Consider the following 13,550-nt stretch of genomic DNA (forward strand, 5'->3'; position numbering starts at 1 on the left):
ATATTCTACGAAATTGAGCACCCTGGTAACTAAACTTTAACGTATATATAATTTGTACCCTTTGTATAATCATCTTAATAATACACGCAAACCAACGTGTACGCTTCTCAAATAGCATACGTCCGTTAAAAGGCTAGTGCTCTAGCTCGGACGGGGATATCAAGCCCTATGGATCCATATACTACTACTCGCGCCCACCAGTTCTTATAACTGGCAGTTAACAGTTACCAAAGCTAAGGGATTTTCGGTTCAAACTCAGTGTAGAATTTAGTATGTACTTGTATCCATTGCGTTTAAAATAAAGTGCATGTATTCTCAGCCCAAAAATATATATTGCAAAAGCAATTAAAAAGGGATCAATGAAACTCACGCATATAAATATTGTAAATCAGTTAATAAAGCATTTGCATGTATTCTCAGCCCAAAAATAATGTAAAAAGGGATCAAATGAACTCACTGTTTAATATTGATATACATTATTGCAGGAAAGCACGTAGACGCATCGGAGATAATAAACACGAGGTTTGATTCACAAAAATACCCCCGAACATTACCCATAACCTCCTTGGCAATAACCCATATTTTCCTTAGCTCTAGCTCGCTCGGAAACTCGTTTTGAAAATTACTTGGACAGTACTCCGTCGTAATATTTTATGTACATTATTATTTTTGTATCGCAAAAATAATAATACTAATAATAAGATTAATAAGATTAATAATAATCTTAATAATAATAATAATAATAATAATAATAATAATAATAATAATAATAAATATTATACGGAGTAATATATATTTGTGTATGTGTGTTTGATTTTTCATTCGAGCAAAACACCTGAATTTATAGTACCTGGCCTGGAATCTGGAGTCATGCGACTCGCATGGAAATGGCCTTCTGGCCATGCGACTCGCATGAGGACCAGGGACAGCTCACATTGTTTTGGCTCCTAGCTTGTCGACATAATATAAAATAAATATAAATATATAAATAATTAATATAATTATTTATATATTATATTTTATTCTTGTGCATGTAACATCCCACCTTTTTCCGTTTTCTTTTCCGTTATACTAATTTAAACTCCGTTATATGTTTATAACATCTCCCGTTAATACGCGTTTTAAAATATTCCGTTTAGGTATTTTCCGCACCCGACTACAAACTCGAGGGACTAAAATTGACACGGGGCAAACTAGTTGACTAGGTCACCTAGTCTACCCCAATCACCACCATTCAACCATCTCTCACTCTCTCTCTCTTTCTCTCTAGCAAGAACACACCCAAAAACCATATTCATTCAATCATCATCTAAATTCGATCTAGGAGGCTTACAACAAAATAAACTACATATTTGTGATCCTCTCTTCATCCTCTTCGTTTTGGTACCAACTTCATCTCATTTGGGTAACTTTCTAAAATCACTAGATTTTGTGTTCTTGATGTTTTTAACTTATGAAAGTGTTAATTAGTGTCTATGGCTCAAGTCTAACATGAATATATGATTTATATGCTCGATCTCGTTGTTTTAGTGTAACTAGCATGAACTTGAATTTTGGTGTATTGTTCTTGAATTTTGGATGATCATATGTTGTTAGATGTTAAAAGTTGATGTTTTAATTGTGTTACTAGCATCACTAGCTTCAATTTGATGTGTAGGTTGCCTTAGAAAACTTCATGAACTTGATTATTGATTTTGGTGAATTTGGGTTAGGGTTTGATGAACTTGAAATGGACTTTTGATGCATTGAATACCATGGATTATTATTGGTAAGTGTCTAGTTGGATTGTATGCTTGATTACCTTCGAAACGGCATATCATTCATGTAAATTGGTTGCCCGAATCATTGAATTGCATTTATGAACTTGTATGCGGTTAATGTTAAGCATTAGATGCGGTTTTGGTTGTTGTTAGTGATGAATTGCTTGATGAAATGTGTTTAGTTGTTTTCCTTGTCAAATTACCTTTCCAACGATATATAGTATGCATTTTGGATGTTTTCGGTTCATAAAATATGTTAATTTGAGTTTTGGTTCGTGACTTGGTCTTTTTCTGCAAACTGCATGTTTCCCAGGTATTGCGCGCCGCGCATATACCCGCGCGCCGCGCAAAATTAGAAATCCCAGATGTTTGCCTTCGTGGTTAAGTTCTGACCAAGATTTACACTTGGGTGCGCGCCGCGCAACCCTTTGCGCGCCGCGCATATGCCCAGCTCATTTTAGTTTTTATTTTTCCTTTCACAAAATGTTTCCCGCTTAACCGTAACTCCGATTAACATGAAACTTGGCCATTCTGCTCATAAATGATTTCTCATCATGGGAAAATTGTCGGATACCCGACCCGACCCCGTTGACCTTGACTTTGACCAAGTTTGACTTTTAGTCAAACTTAACCAAACGATTATACAATCGTTCTAACATACTTAACTACTTGTATTGTGCATGAAACTTGACAAATTGATTCACATGCTATATAAATCGAGTCGTAACGAGCCATAGGACTAATTGAACATCTTTGACCAATCGTGACTATCGTTATTGATACAACCTATTTGTTTAGGTCAAGACTAGCATTGTTCTTTGCACACATTTACTTGTTGAAGTACTTTACTACTCGTGCATTCAAGGTGAGATCATAGTCCCACTTTTACTCTTTTTGAACTTACATTTGGGATGAGAAAACATAAACATTTCTTTACTAAGTGAACACAAGTACAGGAAAACAAACATTCTACATACGAGTTTAGAACAAAAATCCTCAATTCGATTATCATTAGTTACACTTGCCGGGTGTAAGCGAGAACTTATGTTGTATGGATCCATATGGGTTTGACAAACCCTCATTCAAACGGTTCGCTACCGTTTACGAATGAAATATATTTTCGAGAAACAGTGTATGTTCTAGCACTAAGTGATGGGGTTCAATGGAAGGAAATGTTAAGCATTGATAATTGGGTGCTCGTGAAACAAACTTTTGGAATGTATTACTATTATTTCATTGATGCAAATCTTGTGGTTCACTTGTACTTACTTACTTAAACCTATGATTTCACCAACGTTTTCGTTGACAGATTTCTATGTTTTTCTCAGGTCCTTGAACGATACATGATACATGCTTCCGCTCATTATTTTGATACTTGCATTGGATATCGAGTATACATGCATACATGGAGCGTCTTTTGGATACTTTTAAATTGTGTCGCATAAGTTTCATTTGTACTTAAAACTTGGTATCGTAACTTGTGGTGGAACTATTCTTGTAAAACTTGAACAACCTTTACATTTGAAATGAATGCGACATATCTTTTGGTCAAACGTTGTTTTAAAGACTTATGACCACGTAACGGGACCTAAGTAGACGGCGCCGTCAATAACGATTTGGTCGGGTCGCTACAGATGGTATCAGAGCGTTGGTTGTAGGGATTTAGAGTTCATTAGTGTCAACCCCGAGTCATAGGGTACATTGATGAGTCTAGACTACAACCGGCATATAGACTTGAAGTAGGAATTACTTGACTACTTGTGCATTTATACTCGAACGCTTCTACTCATATCTACTCTTAGTTCATCTTAATCTCACGTTGTTTAATTTGATTGACACGCCACCTTGACTTTATAGAATAATGTCGAATGCACATATGAATCAGGGTAATATAATTTCCGGGATTATATTACGGTGACTCATATGAACGTTCCGACATTATGGCATAAAGAATTTAAGGCGAGTCGAGGAAAAACTTCTCTTTATCTTTATTCTATATCACGGTTAGTATTATTGAGAATACTAATCAATGATATTCTTGTGTCTTGAAGGAACAATGGCTCCTCGTCGTGTACGCCGCAATGAAACTCCCGAACAAGCTCTCGAACGGATGATAGCTACCGCCGTAGATGCGGCCATGGCCGGTCACTCATCCAACAACAATAATAATAACAACCACAACAACAACAACAATGGAGCCGGAAACTCAAACGAGGGATGCTCCTATAAAGCTTTCATGGGGTGCAAACCTCACACTTTTGATGGAACCGGGGGACCGATCGTGCTCACCCGATGGTTTGAGCAAACGGAAGCCGTCTTTAGCATAAGCGGTTGTCGGGACCAAGACAAGGTCAAATACTCCACTCACACTTTCTCCGGAATTGCTCTAACATGGTGGAACACCTATGTTCAATCGGTGGGTACCGATGAAGCTCATGCCCTCTCTTGGGCCGATCTAAAGGAAAAGATGATTGTTGAATATTTTCCGCGCGAAGAAACCCGAAAGCTTGAGGAAGAACTAAGAGCTTTGAAAGCGGTCGGAAACGATCTTAAAGCTTATAATCAACGCTTCGCCGAACTATCCTTGATGTGTCCTAATCTTGTTAACCCCGAATCTCAAAGGATTGAGCTCTACATGCTCGGTCTTCCAAAAAGCATCAAACAAGGGGTGATGTCATCCAAACCCACTACTCATCAAGCCGCTATGAACATGGCTCGCCAACTAATTGAAACGGTTGACGAAATCGTAGTTCCGGCACCTAAGGCCGAGGATAAATCGGGCGGCAACAAAAGAAAGTGGGAACCCTCCCAATCAAGCAACAACAACTTTGCTAAGAAGCCTTACACCTCCGACGGCAAGAAAGGTTATGCCGGGAACCTACCTCTTTGCAACAAATGCAACAAACATCACTTTGGCGAATGTAGTAAGTTAATTTGCCACCGGTGCCAAGGAATTGGTCATAAGGCCAACGATTGTAAAAGTGCCACTCCCGTCGCTCGAAAATGGCCCAATGCACCAAAGACGGGCACTTGTTATGAATGTGGCCAAACGGGCCATTATAGAAATGCATGCCCGAAGAGGAAAGATAACCCCAATACGCGCGGCCGAGCTTTCAACATAAACACCGAGGAAGCCCGGGATGACACTGAACTAGTCACGGGTACGTTTCTTCTCAACAATTCTTATGTCTCTTGCTTATTCGATTCGGGTGCCGATAAATGCTTTGTATCCAAGACTTTGACTCATTCTTTTAGCACTCCACCTCTTCCATTAGATACCACTTATACCATTGAAGTGGCTAACGGAAAACTATTAAGTGCCGACACATATTACCGGGGGTGTACTTTGAACATTTTGGGTAAGGAATTTGAAATTGACTTGATACCCATGGAACTAAGAAGCTTTGATGTAATAATCGGTATGAATTGGTTAGTCAAAACGAAATCTCACATTCTTTGTGATCTTAACGCAATCCGAATTCCTATCGAGAATGGTGAACCTTTGATTGTTTATGGCGATAAGAGTTGCACCAGACTCAACCTCGTTTCGTGCCTTAAAGTTAGAAAACTACTCCGTAAGGGTTGTTTTGCGATCCTTGCCCACGTTAAGAAAGTCGAGTCCGATGAGAAGCACATCGATGATGTGCCAATTGTTAGTGACTATTCCGATGTATTTCCCGACGAATTGCCGGGTCTTCCGCCTCATCGACCGGTTGAATTCCAAATCGATCTTATTCCGGGAGCCGCACCCGTAGCACGTGCACCATATAGACTCGCTCCATCTGAAATGCAAGAATTGCAAAGTCAAATCCAAGAACTACTTGATCGAGGTTTTATCCAACCTAGCCATTCACCTTGGGGCGCTCCGATTTTTTTTGTTAAAAAGAAAGACGGATCCCTACGAATGTGCATTGATTATCGTGAACTAAATAAATTGACGGTTAAGAACCGATATCCTCTTCCTCGCATCGATGACCTCTTTGATCAACTACAAGGGTCTTGTGTATATTCGAAAATCGATCTCCGCTCGGGTTATCATCAATTGAGGGTTAAGGGGGAAGATGTCTCCAAAACCTCTTTCCGAACTCGTTATGGTAGTTATGAATTCCTTGTCATGCCATTTGGTCTCATTAACGCACCGGCGGTGTTCATGGATCTTATGAACCGCGTGTGCAAACCGTATCTCGATAAATTCGTTATTGTGTTCATCGATGACATATTGATCTATTCTAAAAATGAAGAAGAGCACGAACAGCATCTCCGACTTGTGCTTGAACTTTTAAGACAAGAACAACTCTATGCCAAATTCTCCAAGTGTGAATTTTGGTTAAAGGAAGTTCAATTTCTTGGTCATGTTGTAAGTGACCAAGGTATTAAAGTCGATCCAACGAAAATCGAAGCCATTAGCAAATGGGAGACTCCTACTACTCCTACTCACATTCGTCAATTTTTGGGTCTCGCCGGGTACTATCGTAGATTCATCGAAAATTTCTCTTTGGTTGCACGTCCTCTAACCGCATTGACTCACAAGGGAAAGAAATTCATTTGGGCGACCGAACATGAATCCGCATTCCAAATCTTGAAAACGAAGCTAACCACCGCTCCTATCTTGTCACTTCCCGAAGGCAATGATGACTTTGTTGTATATTGCGATGCCTCAAAACATGGTTTTGGGTGTGTATTGATGCAACGAACGAAAGTCATTGCTTATGCTTCTCGACAACTCAAAATTCATGAACGAAACTATACGACACATGATCTCGAACTCGGAGCCGTTGTCTTTGCACTTAAAATGTGGAGACACTATCTTTATGGAACCAAGAGTACTATCTTTACCGATCACAAAAGTCTCCAACACATTTTCGATCAAAAGCAACTAAACATGAGACAACGAAGGTGGATTGAAACCTTAAACGATTACGATTGCGAGCTTCGTTACCATCCCGGGAAGGCAAATGTAGTAGCCGATGCCTTAAGTCGAAAAGAAAGAGCGGTGCCTCTTCGTGTCCGAGCCTTAAACATCACCATCCACACAAACCTTAATAGCCAAATTCGGGTAGCCCAAGATGAGGCTCTCAAGGATGAAAACATCTCTCTCGAACACTTGAACGTCCTCACCTCTCGATTCGAAGTCAAAGAAACCGGACTCCGATATTTCGCCGAAAGAATTTGGGTGCCTAGTTATGGGGATCTACGAAGCCTTATCTTAGACGAAGCCCATAAGTCACGATACTCGATTCACCCCGGTGCCAATAAGATGTACCACGACCTTAAACAACTATATTGGTGGCCGAACATCAAAAGGGACGTAGCTACTTATGTTTCCAAGTGTTTGACATGTTCCAAAGTCAAAGCCGAACACCAAAGACCGTCCGGACTACTTCGACAACCCGAGATCCCGCAATGGAAGTGGGAAAGGATAACGATGGATTTTATCACTAAACTACCAAAAACGACGGGCGGTTATGATACCATTTGGGTTATTGTTGACCGTCTCACCAAATCCGCACACTTCCTTGCCATGAAAGAAACGGACAAAATGGAGAAACTTGCACAACTTTACATTAAGGAGATCGTAGCCCGACACGGTGTACCTTTATCGATTATCTCCGACCGAGATGGCCGTTTCGTTTCTAGATTTTGGCGTACATTGCAAGAAGCGTTGGGAACACGTTTAGACATGAGCACCGCATATCATCCTCAAACCGATGGACAAAGCGAACGTACAATTCAAACCTTAGAGGACATGTTACGAGCTTGCGTGGTTGATTTCGGAAAAGCTTGGGACAAGCACTTACCTCTCGCCGAGTTCTCTTACAACAATAGTTATCACGCGAGTATTAAAGCCGCACCTTTTGAAGCGCTATATGGCCGCAAATGTCGTTCACCTCTTTGTTGGGCCGAGGTAGGCGACGTGCAAATCACCGGACCCGAACTCATTCACGAAACCACCGAGAAAATCGTTCAAATCCGAGATAGGCTTAGGACGGCCCGAAGTCGTCAAAAGAGCTATACCGACAAACGACGCAACGATCTTGAATTTCAAGTCGGTGATCGAGTAATGTTAAAAGTCGCACCTTGGAAGGGTGTAATCCGTTTTGGGAAACGCGGGAAGCTAAATCCGCGGTATATTGGTCCTTTCGAAATCTTGGAGCGTATTGGAACCGTTGCTTATCGTTTAGATCTTCCGCCTCAATTGAACTCCGTTCATCCTACCTTCCATGTATCTAACTTGAAAAAGTGTCTTGCCGAACCCGATATCGTCATCCCTCTCGAAGAACTTACTATTGATGACAAACTTCATTTTGTGGAGGAACCGGTTGAAATTGTGGACACCTCCGTCAAGACATTGAAACAAAGCCGAATCCCGATTGTTAAAGTCCGTTGGAACGCCAAAAGGGGACCCGAGTTTACTTGGGAAAGACAAGATCAAATGCGAAGGAAGTATCCTCATCTATTTGTGAATTCAGAAACGCAAGATCTCGAGGAAGAAACAACGACTACTACGCCTACTTAAATTTCGGGACGAAATTTCTTTTAAGGAGTAGGTAATGTAACATCCCACCTTTTTCCGTTTTCTTTTCCGTTATACTAATTTAAACTCCGTTATATGTTTATAACATCTCCCGTTAATACGCGTTTTAAAATATTCCGTTTAGGTATTTTCCGCACCCGACTACAAACTCGAGGGACTAAAATTGACACGGGGCAAACTAGTTGACTAGGTCACCTAGTCTACCCCAATCACCACCATTCAACCATCTCTCACTCTCTCTCTCTTTCTCTCTAGCAAGAACACACCCAAAAACCATATTCATTCAATCATCATCTAAATTCGATCTAGGAGGCTTACAACAAAATAAACTACATATTTGTGATCCTCTCTTCATCCTCTTCGTTTTGGTACCAACTTCATCTCATTTGGGTAACTTTCTAAAATCACTAGATTTTGTGTTCTTGATGTTTTTAACTTATGAAAGTGTTAATTAGTGTCTATGGCTCAAGTCTAACATGAATATATGATTTATATGCTCGATCTCGTTGTTTTAGTGTAACTAGCATGAACTTGAATTTTGGTGTATTGTTCTTGAATTTTGGATGATCATATGTTGTTAGATGTTAAAAGTTGATGTTTTAATTGTGTTACTAGCATCACTAGCTTCAATTTGATGTGTAGGTTGCCTTAGAAAACTTCATGAACTTGATTATTGATTTTGGTGAATTTGGGTTAGGGTTTGATGAACTTGAAATGGACTTTTGATGCATTGAATACCATGGATTAGTATTGGTAAGTGTCTAGTTGGATTGTATGCTTGATTACCTTCGAAACGGCATATCATTCATGTAAATTGGTTGCCCGAATCATTGAATTGCATTTATGAACTTGTATGCGGTTAATGTTAAGCATTAGATGCGGTTTTGGTTGTTGTTAGTGATGAATTGCTTGATGAAATGTGTTTAGTTGTTTTCCTTGTCAAATTACCTTTCCAACGATATATAGTATGCATTTTGGATGTTTTCGGTTCATAAAATATGTTAATTTGAGTTTTGGTTCGTGACTTGGTCTTTTTCTGCAAACTGCATGTTTCCCAGGTATTGCGCGCCGCGCATATACCCGCGCGCCGCGCAAAATTAGAAATCCCAGATGTTTGCCTTCGTGGTTAAGTTCTGACCAAGATTTACACTTGGGTGCGCGCCGCGCAACCCTTTGCGCGCCGCGCATATGCCCAGCTCATTTTAGTTTTTATTTTTCCTTTCACAAAATGTTTCCCGCTTAACCGTAACTCCGATTAACATGAAACTTGGCCATTCTGCTCATAAATGATTTCTCATCATGGGAAAATTGTCGGATACCCGACCCGACCCCGTTGACCTTGACTTTGACCAAGTTTGACTTTTAGTCAAACTTAACCAAACGATTATACAATCGTTCTAACATACTTAACTACTTGTATTGTGCATGAAACTTGACAAATTGATTCACATGCTATATAAATCGAGTCGTAACGAGCCATAGGACTAATTGAACATCTTTGACCAATCGTGACTATCGTTATTGATACAACCTATTTGTTTAGGTCAAGACTAGCATTGTTCTTTGCACACATTTACTTGTTGAAGTACTTTACTACTCGTGCATTCAAGGTGAGATCATAGTCCCACTTTTACTCTTTTTGAACTTACATTTGGGATGAGAAAACATAAACATTTCTTTACTAAGTGAACACAAGTACAGGAAAACAAACATTCTACATACGAGTTTAGAACAAAAATCCTCAATTCGATTATCATTAGTTACACTTGCCGGGTGTAAGCGAGAACTTATGTTGTATGGATCCATATGGGTTTGACAAACCCTCATTCAAACGGTTCGCTACCGTTTACGAATGAAATATATTTTCGAGAAACAGTGTATGTTCTAGCACTAAGTGATGGGGTTCAATGGAAGGAAATGTTAAGCATTGATAATTGGGTGCTCGTGAAACAAACTTTTGGAATGTATTACTATTATTTCATTGATGCAAATCTTGTGGTTCACTTGTACTTACTTACTTAAACCTATGATTTCACCAACGTTTTCGTTGACAGATTTCTATGTTTTTCTCAGGTCCTTGAACGATACATGATACATGCTTCCGCTCATTATTTTGATACTTGCATTGGATATCGAGTATACATGCATACATGGAGCGTCTTTTGGATACTTTTAAATTGTGTCGCATAAGTTTCATTTGTACTTAAAACTTGGTATCGTAACTTGTGGTGGAACTATTCTTGTAAAACTTGAACAACCTTTACATTTGAAATGAATGCGACATATCTTTTGGTCAAACGTTGTTTTAAAGACTTATGACCACGTAACGGGACCTAAGTAGACGGCGCCGTCAATAACGATTTGGTCGGGTCGCTACAGTGCATAGTAGACTAGATATTTTTGGTCCGTTGCGTCGGGCATTTCTTCTTGACTCGGGTCCCGGTTTCGGATTTTCAGACGTCCTTTCGTACGCTGAGAAAACTTGCATTTTACGTTTCGTGACACGTACCTTTGTCAAAATATAGCCTTAAGTTATCCATAAACTATACCACTCATAGTATATCTTAAACTTTCGAGTATTTTGGTCATTTACTTCTATAAATCATCGTCTCGTTATTTGCTAAAAATACATTTTAAAATAGTGTTTTACTGTAGCAAAGTTACTGTAGCAAAGTCAAATTTTACTGTAGCAATTAACTGTAGCAAAGTCAATTTCACTGTAGCAAATAGTGATTTTCGAAAACACTGTAGCATTTTGAGTAATGTGGCAATTTGAAAACACTGTAGCAAATTAGTGTTTAACTGGTTCATCTTAAACGCTTTAGTTAACTTATCTAAATATCAATTGAATCAATAAACGAATGTTACTATCGTTTATTATATATATGTATATATCTTTTTAATATACATAAATCAGTTTTTAAATACACATTGGACGTTATTTATAAATAAATTTTAATAATAAATATTTCAACTTATCATATACATTCAAATAGATATTTATACCAATAAGTTTAATGTATGGTATCATGCAATTAAAACTTTGTTACGTTTTCAAGTTATAGTATATATATGTATCTATTTACATATAATGGTTCGCGAATCGTTGAGAACAACCGAAGGGTAATTGAATAGTTCAAAATTTTGAGATTCAACTTCATAGGCTTTGCTTATCGTGTCGAAATCATTAATCATTTAAGATTAAGTTTAAATTTAGTCGAAATTTCCGGGTCATCACAAATACTCTCATATGCCACGCACGCACGCGTTTTCGGACGGACACCTGAACCGCATTACAGGGATCCAAACCTTAGACCATCCCGAGTGGCAGGCGGGTAGGACCTGGGCAATCCGGCTTTCTGGAAATAAATCTCACAGATATTTTTAGGGGGAATGACTCGAACTTGAGACCTCATCATCGTCATCCCAATACACAAGTGTAAAGGGGTTAATCACTAGCAGTGGCGGAATGTGACATTTTGGATTAGGGAAGCCGGCCCGGTTAGGAAAAAAATTTAAGGAGGCCGAGTAAGGTAAAAAAAAAAAATATTAGCCCATGAAAAATTAGAAAAATTACACTACAAGTCCAACAAGGTGGGGGAGGCCAAGGCGGCCTCCATTACCTACCGCCCCGATTCACTAGACCACTAGGGTGTGTCCCCTTCAACTATTCTTTGCATAATTCTTTAAAGTAAAACTATGTCAATGGTCTCTATAAGATGTATTCTTCAAAATCAAGTTTATTTAAAGATCAAAACATGCTATAATTATTCTCATAGCCTAAATATATGAATGTGTTATAACTTATAAGCATTTAGATGACGTACTCCATGAAAGATGTAACAATGCGGAGGAAGAAGCGATTAAGTGTCTAAGATCTAACAACCATAACAGTTTATGGGTGCGTGATGATGGAAGTCTACGGTTTCAATTTCATATATTGTACACACTTTATTCATTTCTTAATCTTATGCATTCTCGATCATGAGTGCATATCATTATATCAAAAGATTGTAACAATTAGGACAATTAAGTCTTTGAAAATGTACTCTGAATTAATCTCGTTAACAGTGACTTCTCTTAACGAGGACTGCAAACAAGAACCGAGTAACATCTGAAGAAGACGCAAGGTGGATGTCTAAGATTGGTGCTGCTGTCTAATAACATATATTTGTCTTTAAAAGAAAAGTGGTATCATAACATGTTCAAGAATTGGAAGTGTATTTAGGTACCAAATAATAACATCCAGCTATCGGAGTGTTCAATATGTTGGTTCGTATATGTTGTCTAGTGTGTACGCATCCAAGAACTTTTGTAGCTTGTGTTTTGGACATTGTATTGTAGCTAGAGTGCTATTGGATAACTAGAGCCTTTGACAAACGCTAAGGGTTCATTGTAAACGATGCACAATTGCAGACCTAGAAAAAAAAAAAAAAAAAAAAAAAAAAAACACACTGAGAATTGTCATGTGCTATAAGAGTACGGTTGCACCTTGTGTATAGTCTTAAACTCAGTGTTTGGTTGAACATTGAAATCTAACACGGGATACAATTTTGCAGGGTGTGGTTTAAAATTAAATTAAACTCGGAGTTAAAAAAGACCCTATAAAAATAATCTGAACTAAAAGAAAAGAACGGTTGAAAACCCGAAATTGACATTAGGAAGTACTTCGGCCAAGAACTTCAAGAGCGAGTCAACGAATGCCGAGTTCTAACCTTCAAGGCCTAGAACTTTGACAAAAACTTGTTCAATTTTAGCATCATTTCTTTCAGGCATTTCATCGAACAGTTTCGAAGCATCTTTGACCAGTCAGCCTCGCATACATTATTGGACTATGATCTTCTTTATGTATACACTGATGAAGAGAAAACAAGTTAGCTTGAGTTGCATTAAAAGTTAACACACCCATGATCTTTCTAGCTTTTCGTTTTTAACATTATGATGAAGCTAGAGCACCAAGAACCAATCACGTGAAACACGTCTAGGATTATAATAAAAGATTCTAATGTATCATTTGGTAAATAAAGCATTTAAATATTTTCTTTAAGGCATTTCATCAAACAGGTTCATGGCATCTTTCAACGGTGAGAGTCACCTGTAATTTTATAATCCGAATTTGAATTACATTACTTTACATGCTTATGATGATGATGATGCGTAAATACAAGTTATTTCCTTCCTAACATGCGCTGATCATTATACGATGCCTAAATTCAACTGTACTAGGCTAATTTAATCAACAAAGCATAAGATTT

This window comes from Rutidosis leptorrhynchoides, chromosome 9 (genome assembly GCF_046630445.1).
Source record: "Rutidosis leptorrhynchoides isolate AG116_Rl617_1_P2 chromosome 9, CSIRO_AGI_Rlap_v1, whole genome shotgun sequence".
Taxonomy (NCBI): domain Eukaryota; kingdom Viridiplantae; phylum Streptophyta; class Magnoliopsida; order Asterales; family Asteraceae; genus Rutidosis; species Rutidosis leptorrhynchoides.